This window comes from Pseudophryne corroboree (genome assembly GCF_028390025.1).
Source record: "Pseudophryne corroboree isolate aPseCor3 chromosome 4 unlocalized genomic scaffold, aPseCor3.hap2 SUPER_4_unloc_1, whole genome shotgun sequence".
Lineage (NCBI taxonomy): Eukaryota > Metazoa > Chordata > Amphibia > Anura > Myobatrachidae > Pseudophryne > Pseudophryne corroboree.
This window is the reverse complement of record NW_026967596.1, coordinates 327501-345000: the sequence shown is the minus strand read 5'-3', so window position 1 is coordinate 345000 and position 17500 is coordinate 327501. Positions and strand designations below refer to the sequence as shown.

General features: G+C 42.1%; 5 non-coding genes across 5 annotated transcripts; all 5 read left to right on the top strand.

Annotated features, from left to right (window-relative positions):
* The first annotated feature begins 886 nt into the window (after positions 1-886).
* Positions 887-976, top strand: TRNAY-GUA (transfer RNA tyrosine (anticodon GUA)). The gene is given in 2 exon segments: positions 887-923; positions 941-976. It is a non-coding gene; the product is annotated as a tRNA-Tyr (tRNA).
* Positions 977-1215: 239 nt separating this feature from the next.
* TRNAS-AGA (transfer RNA serine (anticodon AGA)) lies at positions 1216-1297 on the top strand. The gene has a single exon. It is a non-coding gene; the product is annotated as a tRNA-Ser (tRNA).
* A 902-nt stretch (positions 1298-2199) lies between these two features.
* TRNAY-GUA (transfer RNA tyrosine (anticodon GUA)) lies at positions 2200-2289 on the top strand. Its single transcript is given in 2 exon segments — positions 2200-2236; positions 2254-2289. It is a non-coding gene; the product is annotated as a tRNA-Tyr (tRNA).
* Positions 2290-16175: 13886 nt separating this feature from the next.
* On the top strand, positions 16176-16257 carry TRNAS-AGA (transfer RNA serine (anticodon AGA)). The gene has a single exon. It is a non-coding gene; the product is annotated as a tRNA-Ser (tRNA).
* A 944-nt stretch (positions 16258-17201) lies between these two features.
* On the top strand, positions 17202-17292 carry TRNAY-GUA (transfer RNA tyrosine (anticodon GUA)). Its single transcript is given in 2 exon segments — positions 17202-17238; positions 17256-17292. It is a non-coding gene; the product is annotated as a tRNA-Tyr (tRNA).
* Positions 17293-17500: the final 208 nt, after the last annotated feature.

Here is a 17500-nt window from a genome sequence, read left to right as displayed (position 1 = left end):
CAGGGTGAGTCAGGAACTGGCACATCAAAATCTTTAGGATGCCTGCCTGTTCTCTCTTTCTCTATCCGTCATTCTCCTCCTCTACTTGAGACTGAGCCCAGGAATCTCAGCAGCCATTCTAAGTAGCATTTATTAATTACAAATGCATTTTGAATGTCAAATTTGTAAGAAAGTTTTGTACATTTAGCAAAATATCAAATTCATTTGAAAGAAAATGATGTCCACTCAAAGTAAAAAGAGCTTTGGTTACTTTCAATGCACAACATTTTACTTTCAAATCGTGTCAGATGACTTTCAGTGCTAATTATTATATCATTAACCTCTACTTTATTAAAAATTGTGCTTTATGCAAAAAAAGAAAAAGCACAATTATTAAAAATTGTGCTTTAATGCAAAAAAAGAAAAATAATTGTCTGTGCATACTCTCATGTAGCACAATTATCTTCACTAGCTCAAAAGGGCCGCTCATTGTCCAAAATGAATTGTCAAATCAGAACAAACAATGGAATATCCCCATCATTCCTGGAACATTTGATTAGTTTACAAAACAAGCAAAATTTAAAAGAGTGTAGAAGGTTTGATAGGCTCAAGCATCTCTAATCTTGATGTAAGTTTGGCTACACTAAAAAATCTATTGAAAGTGCTTTCCAAACTAGCTCTGTAGCCAGTTGATAGTAATTGCACAAATATAAGTCAAACTATTAGTGATATTTTCCAAATGATTAAACATGACAATTTGTGTGATAAAGCAACACAGGAATAAGTGGTTGAATCTCTTTTGAGTAGTCAAATCATTTTTCATTTTGCTTGGAAAGTTGATAATGTTTAAAATTAACACTCAATCATTTTAATAGCACGTAATATCACAGCTGTATGATCATGGAATCCTTCGATAGCTCAGCTGGTAGAGCGGAGTACTGTAGAGGAGATTGGTACAGAAATCCTTAGGTCGTTGGTTCAATTCCGGCTCGAAGGATAATGCTTTTGATAAACTTAGATGTCAGTACTGACATTTTACAAACCCAAAACTATACCAAGTATAAAGCATTCTCCAAGTTATATTTTAAAAATCATTAACGCAGGTCACTGTGGTCAGGATTAACTTCCCATGGAAATCATCTCTGATACAATATTACTTCAGTCATCCTCACAGCCTGAAATGAAGTAGCTCAACCCATAGAGAAACTTTTGTGAAAACATCACATTGCATGAGAGGTAGTCGTGGCCGAGTGGATAAGGCGATGGACTAGAAATCCATTGGGGTCTCCCCGCGTAGGTTCAAATCCTGCCGACTACGACCACATGGTTGTTTTATTTTTCAGAAAATTTACTAAAAGCTTGAAACCAGTGTTGCTCAGGGTGAGTCAGGAACTGGCACATCAAAATCTTTAGGATGCCTGCCTGTTCTCTCTTTCTATATCCGTCATTCTCCTCCTCTACTTGAGACTGAGCCCAGGAATCTCAGCAGCCATACTAAGTAGCATTTATTAATTACAAATGCATTTTGAATGTCAAATTTGTAAGAAAGTTTTGTACATTTAGCAAAATATCAAATTCATTTGAAAGAAAATGATGTCCACTCAAAGTAAAAAGAGCTTTGGTTACTTTCAATGCACAACATTTTACTTTCAAATCGTGTCAGATGACTTTCAGTGCTAATTATTATATCATTAACCTCTCCTTTATTAAAAATTGTGCTTTAATGCAAAAAAAGAAAAATAATTGTCTGTGCATACTCTCATGTAGCACAATTATCTTCACTAGCTCAAAAGGGCCGCTCATTGTCCAACATGAATTGTCAAATCAGAACAAACAATGGAATATCCCCATCATTCCTGGAACACTTGATTAGTTTACAAAACAAGCAAAATTTAAAAGAGTGTAGAAGGTTTGATAGGCTCAAGCATCTCTAATCTTGATGTAAGTTTGGCTACACTAAAAAATCTATTGAAAGTGCTTTCCAAACTAGCTCTGTAGCCAGTTGATAGTAATTTCACAAATATAAGTCAAACTATTAGTGATATTTTCCAAATGATTAAACATGACAATTTGTGTGATAAAGCAACACAGGAATAAGTAGTTGAATCTCTTTTGTGTAGTCAAATCATTTTTCATTTTGCTTGGAAAGTTGATAATGTTTAAAATTAACACTCAATCATTTTAATAGCACGTAATATCACAGCTGTATGATCATGGAATCCTTCGATAGCTCAGCTGGTAGAGCGGAGGACTGTAGAGGAGATTGGTACAGAAATCCTTAGGTCGCTGGTTCAATTCCGGCTCAAAGGATGACACTTTTGATAAACTTACAGATGTAGCCACCTTTATCTTGAGTGGCCGCGGCGTTTGTCCCGTTCGACCATACGCAGCGTACTGTGGCGTAGCGAGGCGCGCCTAGCCACAGAGAGGCTATCTAATCGCACGGAGACAGACATTTGACGTTTGGCGTTACCTTTACGTGTAATACCTGCGATCAGCCACCAGATGTCGCTTTTTACAATCACCACTGCGCATGCGTGTGGTCTCCCGTAAAATACAATACTGACATACATAATAAGGACTACTTTACTAAGGCGTCTCATTACGCTGCATACAGTAAATACTGTACTCATTACGCTGCATTATTTAATACAGTACTGTATATACAGTACGACACCGACGCAAATAGTACAGCATACAGTATATGATCCATCTACAATACTTTATGAATACTGTATGTGAGCGTCCAAGTCCCGCAGACAAAACACAGTACTGTAAAACCAGTAGTGTACACTGTCGCAAATGGATGTGTGTTACAAGTTCACTATTGCCTCTCAAGATTAGGAATTTTCTACAGTATGTTATCGTCCTAATCCCGTAGCCATTACAGCATAATCAAAACCAACGGATTTATACATTTGTCTGCGGCGAAGTGGTGAAGTGTTTTGCTTCCTATACTCAGAGTCCAGGGTTCGATTCCTTAAGTACGAATGCATGTTACTGTAGTTTTTTTCAGACACTTTATTATTTTTTTTATTCACATACTGTAAACCAGGGCATACAGTAGCTGCATGAGCGGTTCTATGCGATCGAGTCCGGTGTACCATAATGTGCAGGTTCTATGCAGGTTAAGGTTCTATGCTCCGTACACAGTACACATACAATTCTGTAGCTGGTCAGACTGAATAGAAATGGCTACCACCTATGACTCCTTGCCCCACAGAGGCCCTAGGCTACGGAGCAAGTAATAGTCCAGATTGTACAGACTATGGGGCAATGCTGAAGGAGCGTCACAATCCCCTAGCTAAAATACACAGTATGCATATTATGGTACACCGGACTCGATGACATACTGTAGCACACTGGCAAAATGGCCGCCGCCCCTGAACCCTTGTGCAGGTTATGGGGCAATGCTGAAGGAGCGTCACAATCCCCTAGCCAAAATACACAGGGGAGGGATAAGCTACTGTAGGATTGCATACAGTATTACGGTACACCGGACTCAATCGCATAGCACACTGTCAAAACGACCACTACCCATGAACCCCCACCTCCTGAACCCCCACCTCGTGGCAGGCAGCAGTTGGGTATGGAATGAGAAATGGCATAAGCTGTGCAGGCTACGGGGCGATGCTGAAGGAGCGTCACAATCCCCTAGCCAAAATACACAGAGATACTGTAAGCGAGGTCTATGCACATTACAGTACTGTACGTTACACCGGGCTCGGTCGCATAGCAAACTGACAAAACACAAGTTTTACAGTACATACAGTAAAGCAGGCCAAAGCTGCAGGAGAGTTTCTACTGTAAAGGTTCTATGCACCGTACGGTAATGTACACATACCTGTACAATTCTATAGCAGGGCAGACTCAATTGAAATGGCTACCGCCTGTGACTCCTAGCTCCTAGGAGGCACTCAGCTATGGAGCAAATAACAGCACAGATTTTGCAGGCTACGGGGCAATGCTGAAGGAGCGTCACAATCCCCTAGCTACAATACACAGGGGTGATAGAGATAATCGAGTGGCTGGAGGGGGGTCCCCTTGATTTAAGGGGCCCCCACTCCTCCAGGGTACTCCGGCCAGGTGTGACTAGTTGGGTATTTAATTCCATGGCCGCAGGGACCGGTATAAAAGTCTCCCCCGGCTGTGCATTATCTGTCCAGCTAGTGGAGCCCAGTGCTGATTCAAAAAATATGGGGAACCCCTACGCTTTTTTTGTCCCCCTTATTTTTTGCACCAGGACCAGGCGCAGAGCCCGGTGCTGGTTCTAAAAAGATGGGGGATCCCGTGTCCATTTTTTCCGTATTCCTGCCGGAATTCGACTGCAATTGCATATACAGTACTGTACCCCTTAATGTCACTGCTTACAGTATACAGTATTTAGACATGAGCTTGTGTACAGTATCTGTCATGAGGTGCTTTTTTCACTGACACTATAACTTTTTTCTATTGTGATATACTGTACAGAGGCGGCAAACTAGCCAAACGGGAATAATCAGCTTCTGCAGAATAAAATGAGATGCTACAGTACATGCCTATATTCTGTGAGTGACTGCGGCTCTATGAAATTAAATCAGAAAATTTAAATATGAAATGCATTACTAATGTGTGGCATTACTGTACTGTATGTGTATAAGGTGTACTACAATATTTTCTGGTGTAACATAAGGAAAGGGCACTACTGCATGGTCTAATGCAGTGGTTCTCAAACTTGGTCCTCAGGACCCCACACAGTGCATGTTTTGCAGGTAAACCAGCAAGTGCACAGATGTATTCATTACTAACTGACACATTTTAGAAGGTCCATACAGTAGGTGGAGCTAATTTTTTCACTTGTGATTCTGTGAGACCTGCAAAACCTGCACTGTGTGGGGTCCTGAGGACTGAGTTTGAGAACCTGTGGTCTAATGTAAATAAAGATGAATGTGGTGGGGTGTAATGTGAATAAGGGGCATTACTGTTAGGAGTAATGTGGTACTATGATATGATGTCATGAGAATAAGAGACACCACTGCATGATATAATGTGAATAAAGTTGCAGTACTGTGTTGTGTCATTTCATCTTCGGGTATTATTGTGTTACCATGCCCCTTCCCAGCAAGAACATACTGTACACTGTTTTGGGCTGGCACTAAATGTGCACATTGTTCTTATTTAGATTATAGGGGGTAGGAGCGCCAAAATGGGTGATGGTGCTGGGAAAGGGGTGCAGGGTTAGAGGCGGAACTACGTAGCATCTGTGCAAGAGGGCATCAGCCAAAATCTAGCCTAGGGCATCATGTTGGTCAGGTTTGGCTCTGATAATACTGTATACTGTACTCTTACTGTACTTTGCATTCAATACAGATACTGTTTGCACACAGGTTTTACATGAATCATTGGCAATGCTGCAGGAGTGTCTCATTAGGCAATCTAAAATATACCACGACTATGGGTGGGGATACAGTAGGGAAGTTCTGTCACCATAAGCTGTCTGCTGTGTATAGCATATTTCCATCTGAGATGCATTTGTGTGTTTGTAATAAGAAAAAAACATTTTACTGTACATTTAGTGGATACAGTATTTCTCCCCCATAATGACGTATCATACTGTACAGGTACCCTCATGTACTGTACCGTACCATACTGTAAAATTGAATATTTATTGGAAAAACATCAATATTAATGTAAAAATAAAGTATTACAACATCCGATTCCATGTACTGCACTGATCAAAATGTACAGTACTCTTATTCAGGACTTATAAAACTGAAAATAACTGTTCATACAGTACACATCAATAACATTACTACTGTATAATATTCTACATTAGTTTATGCAATAATCAGACAAAGGCAATTTTATCATTTTTTTTAATAATGCACCAATTTAAAATTTTAAACAGAAAATACAGAACTACATATTTGTGGCTTGACCATTTCTTTCAACTACAACAGGTAATACTTTATACAGGTGATTTATATAATTATTACAATGTTCAGGTGTGAGTACTTCTAGCCAAAATTTCTTTATCCCATCCACCAGTTGCTGTTTTGTTGTTGGCTTTGCAACACTCCTAACGTACCTCTTCAATTGAGCCCACACTAATTCGATTGGGTTCATGTCTGGTGATCTATATAAAAAAAAAAAAAAAGCGTATAGAAAAAATTAATTACATTACAGTAAATAGAGAAAATTAAACATACAATATTGTACTGTTTATTAAACAAAAATTTTTTTTACAGTACTAGAGTGCTATCCAAAATTTTACTTGTACACTGTTGAAAGAATACTCACTCTGGTGGTGTGTGTTCCCAATTCATACCTTTCTCTTCCATAAATTTGGCTGAGGCAGAGTGTTTAGGATCATTGTCTTGGAATATCCTATGGTGAGTTGGGTAATATTTATTCACAAATGGCACCATACATTTCTCTACTATTGTTTCTTGGAAAAATTTCTTATCCATGATTCCTACAGAAATCAAAAAATGTTGTTCATTAATAAGCAACTCCTTTTATTGTGCAGTTACACGTACTCTACAGTACAACATGTATTTTTACAGAACACAGGCACAGAATAAAGTATAGTACTGTACCTTCGAAAAATAATAGGGGACCAGCTCCTAATCGTGATATGCCTCCCCATACATGGACTTTCAATGGATGCTTTGGGCGTGGTTTTAAAGAGATATGGTTACGTTTCCTGAATGACATTCTGGAGAACCGCTCAAGGGCAACAGACGATTCATCTGTGAAAATGACATCATCAAATGTTTCACCACTCTCAATCCATCGCCGTGCCTGTTCCACTCTCTTTTCTTTATTCACATCTCTTATCATTGGAGATATCCTGTGAAGAGCCAAAAATAATGAAATCAGATACAGTTATGAAATTACAGATTTACAGATTACTGTATATACAGTAGACTGTATGTGCAGTATACTGTATTATATACCTACTGTATACATTAAACTGTACATACAGTACATTAAGTTACATACAGAGTAATATATATATACATACTGTACATACACACAAACACACACACACAGTATACAGTATGTAATCATCACAATAAGCCGGCAATGCTTCATTGCTGTCTCTGAGTGCCTATACAGTAGGTATCTCTTTTGGGATAGAATATATACAGTATATACACACACACATACTGTATATAGTATAAAGTACACACTCTGTATAATGATTTATGGCATTATTATATCACGTATCAAGGGATTATTAACAGTGCATTTACTGTATGGTTTATACTGCTTTCAGTATTTTACCTTGTTGCGCCAAAGGTCCATCCCATTTTCCGTCGCATCCTTCTGATGCTGGTGGCCGATATGTCCAGGTCATACTTGGAATGGAGAATTCGTTTTATTTGCGTAGCAGTACGCTCATCATCCTCACGAGTTAGTTCCTCCACAATTTGTTGCACTCTCCTACAGTACAATACAGTATGAAAAATATGAATTCATGAACAGCACAATCACAGTTACAATTGATGAAGTTTTTATTTTATTTCAAAAAAATTGTTTATGGTATAAAGCAAGTCATTTAAACATTACAGTAGTGTACAGTACGTACCATGTGCATTTTGTAGGAAATACAAATCTGGGCGTTGTTCTCTCGAATGCATGATAGCGCACCGTTTCTAAAGTGACTATAATGCCACTTTCCTTGAGCCATGCATGGATCTCTTCGATGGTTTTATTTTCTTTTTTCATGTTGGCGATTATCTTGCTCATCGTTTTGTTGATAGTTACTGGCATGTTGTCCAACTATAATTCCTGTATGGAGAGAAAACATTTGTGAATACTGTAGTCTAAAATTTACACATCTGAAAATGCATAAGAGTTTTATGATAGAAGTTAATACTGTACATGTTTACTATCCAGTACCTGATGTTCAAATTTAAGTATTGTATACTGTACAGTACTGAAAATACAACTTCAGTGTTATGGACTGCAATTAGTTTCCTGTATGAAACAGATACAGTACAGTAAATAACCCTCCTTGGAAGTGCATGGGCCCTGTGAGACTTACAGTAGTGTACAGCATAAGGGTCGACTGACATGATGTACAAGCATTACATACAGTACATGTCAGTACTGTATGTAAATTCTTCAATTATTGCCTAACAACAATGCTGCTTACTGTATATTAAATACTGTAGGCCTAGAAATGTGCATCTCAATATAGTAGTTAAAAACACAGGGGCCTATGTGGATAAGCGAGTTCTATGCACACTAAAAATGGCCACCGACCGTGAACCCCCAGCACGTGGCAGCGCTCGGATATGTAGTGAGATACAGTATGGCATACATTTCACACTCCAGGGGGCAATGCTGAAGGAGCGTCACAATCCCCTAGCTCAATTACACTGGGATAAGCGAGGTCTACTGTATGCACATTACGGTATACCGAGCTGGATCGCTTAGCAACCTGACAACATGGCCGCCGACCGTGAACTCCCAGCACGTGGCAGCGCTCGGATATGTAGTGAGATACAGTATGGCATACATTTCACACTCCAGGGGGCAATGCTGAAGGAGCGTCACAATCCCCTAGCTCAATTACATTGGGATAAGCGAGGTCTATGCACATTACGGTATACCGAGCTGGATCGCTTAGCAACCTGACAAAATGGCCGCCGACCGTGAACTCCCAGCACGTGGCAGCGCTCGGATATGTAGTGAGATACAGTATGGCATACATTTCACACTCCAGGGGGCAATGCTGAAGGAGCGTCACAATCCCCTAGCTCAATTACACTGGGATAAGCGAGGTCTACTGTATGCACATTACGGTATACCGAGCTGGATCGCTTAGCAACCTGACAACATGGCCGCCGACCGTGAACTCCCAGCACGTGGCAGCGCTCGGATATGTAGTGAGATACAGTATGGCATACATTTCACACTCCAGGGGGCAATGCTGAAGGAGCGTCACAATCCCCTAGCTCAATTACATTGGGATAAGCGAGGTCTATGCACATTACGGTATACCGAGCTGGATCGCTTAGCAACCTGACAAAATGGCCGCCGACCGTGAACTCCCAGCACGTGGCAGCGCTCGGATATGTAGTGAGATACAGTATGGCATACATTTCACACTCCAGGGGGCAATGCTGAAGGAGCGTCACAATCCCCTAGCTCAATTACATTGGGATAAGCGAGGTCTATGCACATTACGGTATACCGAGCTGGATCGCTTAGCAACCTGACAAAATGGCCACCGACCGTGAACTCCCAGCACGTGGCAGCGCTCGGATATGTAGTGAGATACAGTATGGCATACATTTCACACTCCAGGGGGCAATGCTGAAGGAGCGTCACAATCCCCTAGCTCAATTACATTGGGATAAGCGAGGTCTATGCACATTACGGTATACCGAGCTGGATCGCTTAGCAACCTGACAAAATGGCCGCCGACCGTGAACTCCCAGCACGTGGCAGCGCTCGGATATGTAGTGAGATACAGTATGGCATACATTTCACACTCCAGGGGGCAATGCTGAAGGAGCGTCACAATCCCCTAGCTCAATTACATTGGGATAAGCGAGGTCCATGCACATTACGGTATACCGAGCTGGATCGCTTAGCAACCTGACAAAATGGCCGCCGACCGTGAACTCCCAGCACGTGGCAGCGCTCAAATATGGAGTGAGAGATGGTATACATTTTAAAATACACCGGGATAAGTTGTACAGGCCATGGAGCAATGCACAGGGACATTCATCATTTACGTACAGTATATAAATAATTGTAAACCGTAAATGAAAGAATTACCGGTCAAATACTGTATGACGAAACTGTGTCAATGAGCTGGAACAGTATGGCCTGTGAAGAAGTTTTCGAAGGCAGAAACGGAGAGCAAATTATCAGGAGATTTCTGAAAGGTCGGAGAAGATCCACACAGCAAGTCTGCTTACGAGGAAACAGCTTTGCAAAGTGGGTAGCGGGGCGGTGACTGAGACGCTGTACTTTGATTTATGTGAAATCTGTGTGCATCCTTCCATTGACTGTCTTACAGTGTAAATAAAATAATACAGTGCATTATTACAGAAAAAAAAAAAAAAAGAAAGAAAGAAAGCACATCAGGTCTCGAACCCTGGACCCCCAGCGAGGGAGGTGGGAGCCTTCACCCCTAGCCCACGACGCCTCATGAGAGATTTCCAATTTCATGTGTGAAAGTACTGCAAACAGCGGCCGGCCCCCGCCCCATTGCTGTTGGTTTATGCCTTAGAGGACTCGGACGCTCGCATTTGTAAAGCACGGTGTTTTCCTCCGCCTCCGGCTAGCCTGTTGCCCTTCCCCCATGGGAGCCTGCACAGATCATGCAGTAGACAGGGAGGGAATGCAAATGCTGGTCATGTGCAATACACAAACGCCCACTGTAGTACTGTTTTGCTCACTTACAGTACTGTACTGTAGGTTGCATTTAGCGTAAAGAATCGCTCCTGCAGATGTACTTTGATTTACTGTATGTGAAACCTGTGTGCATCCTTCCATTGGATGTACTGTATTGGAGAGAAATTTTTTTTTTTTAAAGTGAATGTCACGGGAACACATTAAAAATAAGGTTGGCACTTCCTTCCCATTGGTGTTGGTTTACAGTATGCCGTAGTGTACTCGGACGCTCATGTAATTGCATTTCAAAGGCACAGTATTTTCCATCGTCTCCCCCCTACCCCCATCGCCCTTCCCCCCTGGGGGCCTGCACAGGGAGGAAATTCAGGTCCTGTGCAATACACAAACGCTGAAGATCTACAGTACTGTTTTGCTCAGTTGGTAGCGTCAGAATACACTCATTTCATTCCCGCTGTTTAGGTGCATTTAGCGTAAAGAATCGCTCCTGCAGATGTACTTTGATTTATGTGAAATCTGTGTGCATCCTTCCATTGACTGTCTTACAGTGTAAATAAAATAATACAGTGCATTATTACAGAAAAAAAAAAAAAAAGAAAGAAAGAAAGCACATCAGGTCTCGAACCCTGGACCCCCAGCGAGGGAGGTGGGAGCCTTCACCCCTAGCCCACGACGCCTCATGAGAGATTTCCAATTTCATGTGTGAAAGTACTGCAAACAGCGGCCGGCCCCCGCCCCATTGCTGTTGGTTTATGCCTTAGAGGACTCGGACGCTCGCATTTGTAAAGCACGGTGTTTTCCTCCGCCTCCGGCTAGCCTGTTGCCCTTCCCCCATGGGAGCCTGCACAGATCATGCAGTAGACAGGGAGGGAATGCAAATGCTGGTCATGTGCAATACACAAACGCCCACTGTAGTACTGTTTTGCTCACTTACAGTACTGTACTGTAGGTTGCATTTAGCGTAAAGAATCGCTCCTGCAGATGTACTTTGATTTACTGTATGTGAAACCTGTGTGCATCCTTCCATTGGATGTACTGTATTGGAGAGAAATTTTTTTTTTTTAAAGTGAATGTCACGGGAACACATTAAAAATAAGGTTGGCACTTCCTTCCCATTGGTGTTGGTTTACAGTATGCCGTAGTGTACTCGGACGCTCATGTAATTGCATTTCAAAGGCACAGTATTTTCCATCGTCTCCCCCCTACCCCCATCGCCCTTCCCCCCTGGGGGCCTGCACAGGGAGGAAATTCAGGTCCTGTGCAATACACAAACGCTGAAGATCTACAGTACTGTTTTGCTCAGTTGGTAGCGTCAGAATACACTCATTTCATTCCCGCTGTTTAGGTGCATTTAGCGTAAAGAATCGCTCCTGCAGATGTACTTTGATTTATGTGAAATCTGTGTGCATCCTTCCATTGACTGTCTTACAGTGTAAATAAAATAATACAGTGCATTATTACAGAAAAAAAAAAAAGAAAGAAAGAAAGAAAGCACATCAGGTCTCGAACCCTGGACCCCCAGCGAGGGAGGTGGGAGCCTTCACCCCTAGCCCACGACGCCTCATGAGAGATTTCCAATTTCATGTGTGAAAGTACTGCAAACAGCGGCCGGCCCCCGCCCCATTGCTGTTGGTTTATGCCTTAGAGGACTCGGACGCTCGCATTTGTAAAGCACGGTGTTTTCCTCCGCCTCCGGCTAGCCTGTTGCCCTTCCCCCATGGGAGCCTGCACAGATCATGCAGTAGACAGGGAGGGAATGCAAATGCTGGTCATGTGCAATACACAAACGCCCACTGTAGTACTGTTTTGCTCACTTACAGTACTGTACTGTAGGTTGCATTTAGCGTAGAGAATCGCTCCTGCAGATGTACTTTGATTTACTGTATGTGAAACCTGTGTGCATCCTTCCATTGGATGTACTGTATTGGAGAGAAATTTTTTTTTTTTAAAGTGAATGTCACGGGAACACATTAAAAATAAGGTTGGCACTTCCTTCCCATTGGTGTTGGTTTACAGTATGCCGTAGTGTACTCGGACGCTCATGTAATTGCATTTCAAAGGCACAGTATTTTCCATCGTCTCCCCCCTACCCCCATCGCCCTTCCCCCCTGGGGGCCTGCACAGGGAGGAAATTCAGGTCCTGTGCAATACACAAACGCTGAAGATCTACAGTACTGTTTTGCTCAGTTGGTAGCGTCAGAATACACTCATTTCATTCCCGCTGTTTAGGTGCATTTAGCGTAAAGAATCGCTCCTGCAGATGTACTTTGATTTATGTGAAATCTGTGTGCATCCTTCCATTGACTGTCTTACAGTGTAAATAAAATAATACAGTGCATTATTACAGAAAAAAAAAAAAAAAGAAAGAAAGAAAGCACATCAGGTCTCGAACCCTGGACCCCCAGCGAGGGAGGTGGGAGCCTTCACCCCTAGCCCACGACGCCTCATGAGAGATTTCCAATTTCATGTGTGAAAGTACTGCAAACAGCGGCCGGCCCCCGCCCCATTGCTGTTGGTTTATGCCTTAGAGGACTCGGACGCTCGCATTTGTAAAGCACGGTGTTTTCCTCCGCCTCCGGCTAGCCTGTTGCCCTTCCCCCATGGGAGCCTGCACAGATCATGCAGTAGACAGGGAGGGAATGCAAATGCTGGTCATGTGCAATACACAAACGCCCACTGTAGTACTGTTTTGCTCACTTACAGTACTGTACTGTAGGTTGCATTTAGCGTAAAGAATCGCTCCTGCAGATGTACTTTGATTTACTGTATGTGAAACCTGTGTGCATCCTTCCATTGGATGTACTGTATTGGAGAGAAATTTTTTTTTTTTAAAGTGAATGTCACGGGAACACATTAAAAATAAGGTTGGCACTTCCTTCCCATTGGTGTTGGTTTACAGTATGCCGTAGTGTACTCGGACGCTCATGTAATTGCATTTCAAAGGCACAGTATTTTCCATCGTCTCCCCCCTACCCCCATCGCCCTTCCCCCTGGGGGCCTGCACAGGGAGGAAATTCAGGTCCTGTGCAATACACAAACGCTGAAGATCTACAGTACTGTTTTGCTCAGTTGGTAGCATCAGAATACACTCATTTCATTCCCGCTGTTTAGGTGCATTTAGCGTAAAGAATCGCTCCTGCAGATGTACTTTGATTTATGTGAAATCTGTGTGCATCCTTCCATTGACTGTCTTACAGTGTAAATAAAATAATACAGTGCATTATTACAGAAAAAAAAAAAAAAGAAAGAAAGAAAGCACATCAGGTCTCGAACCCTGGACCCCCAGTGAGGGAGGTGGGAGCCTTCACCCCTAGCCCACGACGCCTCATGAGAGATTTCCAATTTCATGTGTGAAAGTACTGCAAACAGCGGCCGGCCCCCGCCCCATTGCTGTTGGTTTATGCCTTAGAGGACTCGGACGCTCGCATTTGTAAAGCACGGTGTTTTCCTCCGCCTCCGGCTAGCCTGTTGCCCTTCCCCCATGGGAGCCTGCACAGATCATGCAGTAGACAGGGAGGGAATGCAAATGCTGGTCATGTGCAATACACAAACGCCCACTGTAGTACTGTTTTGCTCACTTACAGTACTGTACTGTAGGTTGCATTTAGAGTAAAGAATCGCTCCTGCAGATGTACTTTGATTTACTGTATGTGAAACCTGTGTGCATCCTTCCATTGGATGTACTGTATTGGAGAGAATTTTTTTTTTTTTAAAGTGAATGTCACGGGAACACATTAAAAATAAGGTTGGCACTTCCTTCCCATTGGTGTTGGTTTACAGTATGCCGTAGTGTACTCGGACGCTCATGTAATTGCATTTCAAAGGCACAGTATTTTCCATCGTCTCCCCCCTACCCCCATCGCCCTTCCCCCCTGGGGGCCTGCACAGGGAGGAAATTCAGGTCCTGTGCAATACACAAACGCTGAAGATCTACAGTACTGTTTTGCTCAGTTGGTAGCGTCAGAATACACTCATTTCATTCCCGCTGTTTAGGTGCATTTAGCGTAAAGAATCGCTCCTGCAGATGTACTTTGATTTATGTGAAATCTGTGTGCATCCTTCCATTGACTGTCTTACAGTGTAAATAAAATAATACAGTGCATTATTACAGAAAAAAAAAAAAAAAGAAAGAAAGAAAGCACATCAGGTCTCGAACCCTGGACCCCCAGCGAGGGAGGTGGGAGCCTTCACCCCTAGCCCACGACGCCTCATGTGAGATTTCCAATTTCATGTGTGAAAGTACTGCAAACAGCGGCCGGCCCCCGCCCCAGTGCTGTTGGTTTATGCCTTAGAGGACTCGGACGCTCGCATTTGTAAAGCACGGTGTTTTCCTCCGCCTCCGGCTAGCCTGTTGCCCTTCCCCCATGGGAGCCTGCACAGATCATGCAGTAGACAGGGAGGGAATGCAAATGCTGGTCATGTGCAATACACAAACGCCCACTGTAGTACTGTTTTGCTCACTTACAGTACTGTACTGTAGGTTGCATTTAGCGTAAAGAATCGCTCCTGCAGATGTACTTTGATTTACTGTATGTGAAACCTGTGTGCATCCTTCCATTGGATGTACTGTATTGGAGAGAATTTTTTTTTTTTAAAGTGAATGTCACGGGAACACATTAAAAATAAGGTTGGCACTTCCTTCCCATTGGTGTTGGTTTACAGTATGCCGTAGTGTACTCGGACGCTCATGTAATTGCATTTCAAAGGCACAGTATTTTCCATCGTCTCCCCCCTACCCCCATCGCCCTTCCCCCCTGGGGGCCTGCACAGGGAGGAAATTCAGGTCCTGTGCAATACACAAACGCTGAAGATCTACAGTACTGTTTTGCTCAGTTGGTAGCGTCAGAATACACTCATTTCATTCCCGCTGTTTAGGTGCATTTAGCGTAAAGAATCGCTCCTGCAGATGTACTTTGATTTATGTGAAATCTGTGTGCATCCTTCCATTGACTGTCTTACAGTGTAAATAAAATAATACAGTGCATTATTACAGAAAAAAAAAAAAAAAGAAAGAAAGAAAGCACATCAGGTCTCGAACCCTGGACCCCCAGCGAGGGAGGTGGGAGCCTTCACCCCTAGCCCACGACGCCTCATGAGAGATTTCCAATTTCATGTGTGAAAGTACTGCAAACAGCGGCCGGCCCCCGCCCCATTGCTGTTGGTTTATGCCTTAGAGGACTCGGACGCTCGCATTTGTAAAGCACGGTGTTTTCCTCCGCCTCCTGCTCGTCCTCCATTCCCATTATGCATTAGCGAACTCAGACGCTCATATATTTTAAAAGCACGGTGTTTATACATTGTACTGTACATTCTTCCTTTTACACAATTACTGTAGTTGCGTCTCCATACACATACTGTACAGTACTCCATACTTTTTCCACCGCCTCCCGTTACGCCTACAGTATTGCCAGAGCTGTAGATCAATCCGCCGCTATACTGTACGATCGAAAGTACTGGATTAGTGGAGCATTAGCGACACAGTGGTGGAGATGTGTAATGCATGATGAGTATCTAGATCGCCTCAACGCGCCTGCCTGTGATGAAACTCAGCTATCGCATTAGCGTGACTAAACGCCCGTCTCGGCGGAGAAACAGTCAAGATAAAGGTGGCTACATCTGTAGATGTCAGTACTGACATTTTACAAACCCAAAACTATACCAAGTATAAAGCATTCTCCAAGTTATATTTTAAAAATCATTAACGCAGGTCACTGTGGTCAGGATTAACTTCCCATGGAAATCATCTCTGATACAATATTACTTCAGTCTTCCTCACAGCCTGAAATGAAGTAGCTCAACCCATAGAGAAACTTTTGTGAAAACATCATATTGAATGAGAGGTAGTCGTGGCCGAGTGGTTAAGGCGATGGACTAGAAATCCATTGGGGTCTCCCCCCACAGGTTCAAATCCTGCCGACTACGACCGCATGGTTGTTTCATTTTTCAGAAAATTTACTAAAAGCTTGAAACCAATGTTGCTCAGGGTGAGTCAGGAACTGGCACATCAAAATCTTTAGGATGCCTGCCTGTTCTCTCTTTCTCTATCCGTCATTCTCCTCCTCTACTTGAGACTGAGCCCAGGAATCTCAGCAGCCATACTAAGTAGCATTTATTAATTACAAATGCATTTTGAATGTCAAATTTGTAAGAAAGTTTTGTACATTTAGCAAAATATCAAATTCATTTGAAAGAAAATGATGTCCACTCAAAGTAAAAAGAGCTTTGGTTACTTTCAATGCACAACATTTTACTTTTAAATCGTGTCAGATGACTTTCAGTGCTAATTATTATATCATTAACCTCTCCTTTATTAAAAATTGTGCTTTATGCATAAAAAGAAAAAGCACAATTATTAAAAATTGTGCTTTAATGCAAAAAAATAAAAATAATTGTCTGTGCATACTCTCATGTAGCACAATTATCTTCACTAGCTCAAAAGGGCCGCTCATTGTCCAACATGAATTGTCAAATCAGAACAAACATTGGAATATCCCCATCATTCCAGGAACACTTGATTAGTTTACAAAACAAGCAAAATTTAAAAGAGTGTAGAAGATTTGATAGGCTCAAGCATCTCTAATCTTGATGTATGTTTGGCTACACTAAAAAATCTATTGAAAGTGCTTTCCAAACTAGCTCTGTAGCCAGTTGATAGTAATTTCACAAATATAAGTCAAACTATTAGTGATATTTTCCAAATGATTAAACATGACAATTTGTGTGATAAAGCAACACAGGAATAAGTAGTTGAATCTCTTTTGTGTAGTCAAATCATTTTTCATTTTGCTTGGAAAGTTGATAATGTTTAAAATTAACACTCAATCATTTTAATAGCACATAATATCACAGCTGTATGATCATGGAATCCTTCGATATCTCAGCTGGTAGAGCGGAGGACTGTAGAGGAGATTGGTACAGAAATCCTTAGGTCGCTGGTTCAATTCCAGCTCGAACGGTGACGTTTTTGATAAACTTAGATGTCAGTACTGACATTTTACAAACCCAAAACTATACCAAGTATAAAGCATTCTCCAAGTTATATTTTAAAAATCATTAACGCAGGTCACTGTGGTCAGGATTAACTTCCCATGGAAATCATCTCTGATACAATATTACTTCAGTCTTCCTCACAGCCTGAAATGAAGTAGCTCAACCCATAGAGAAA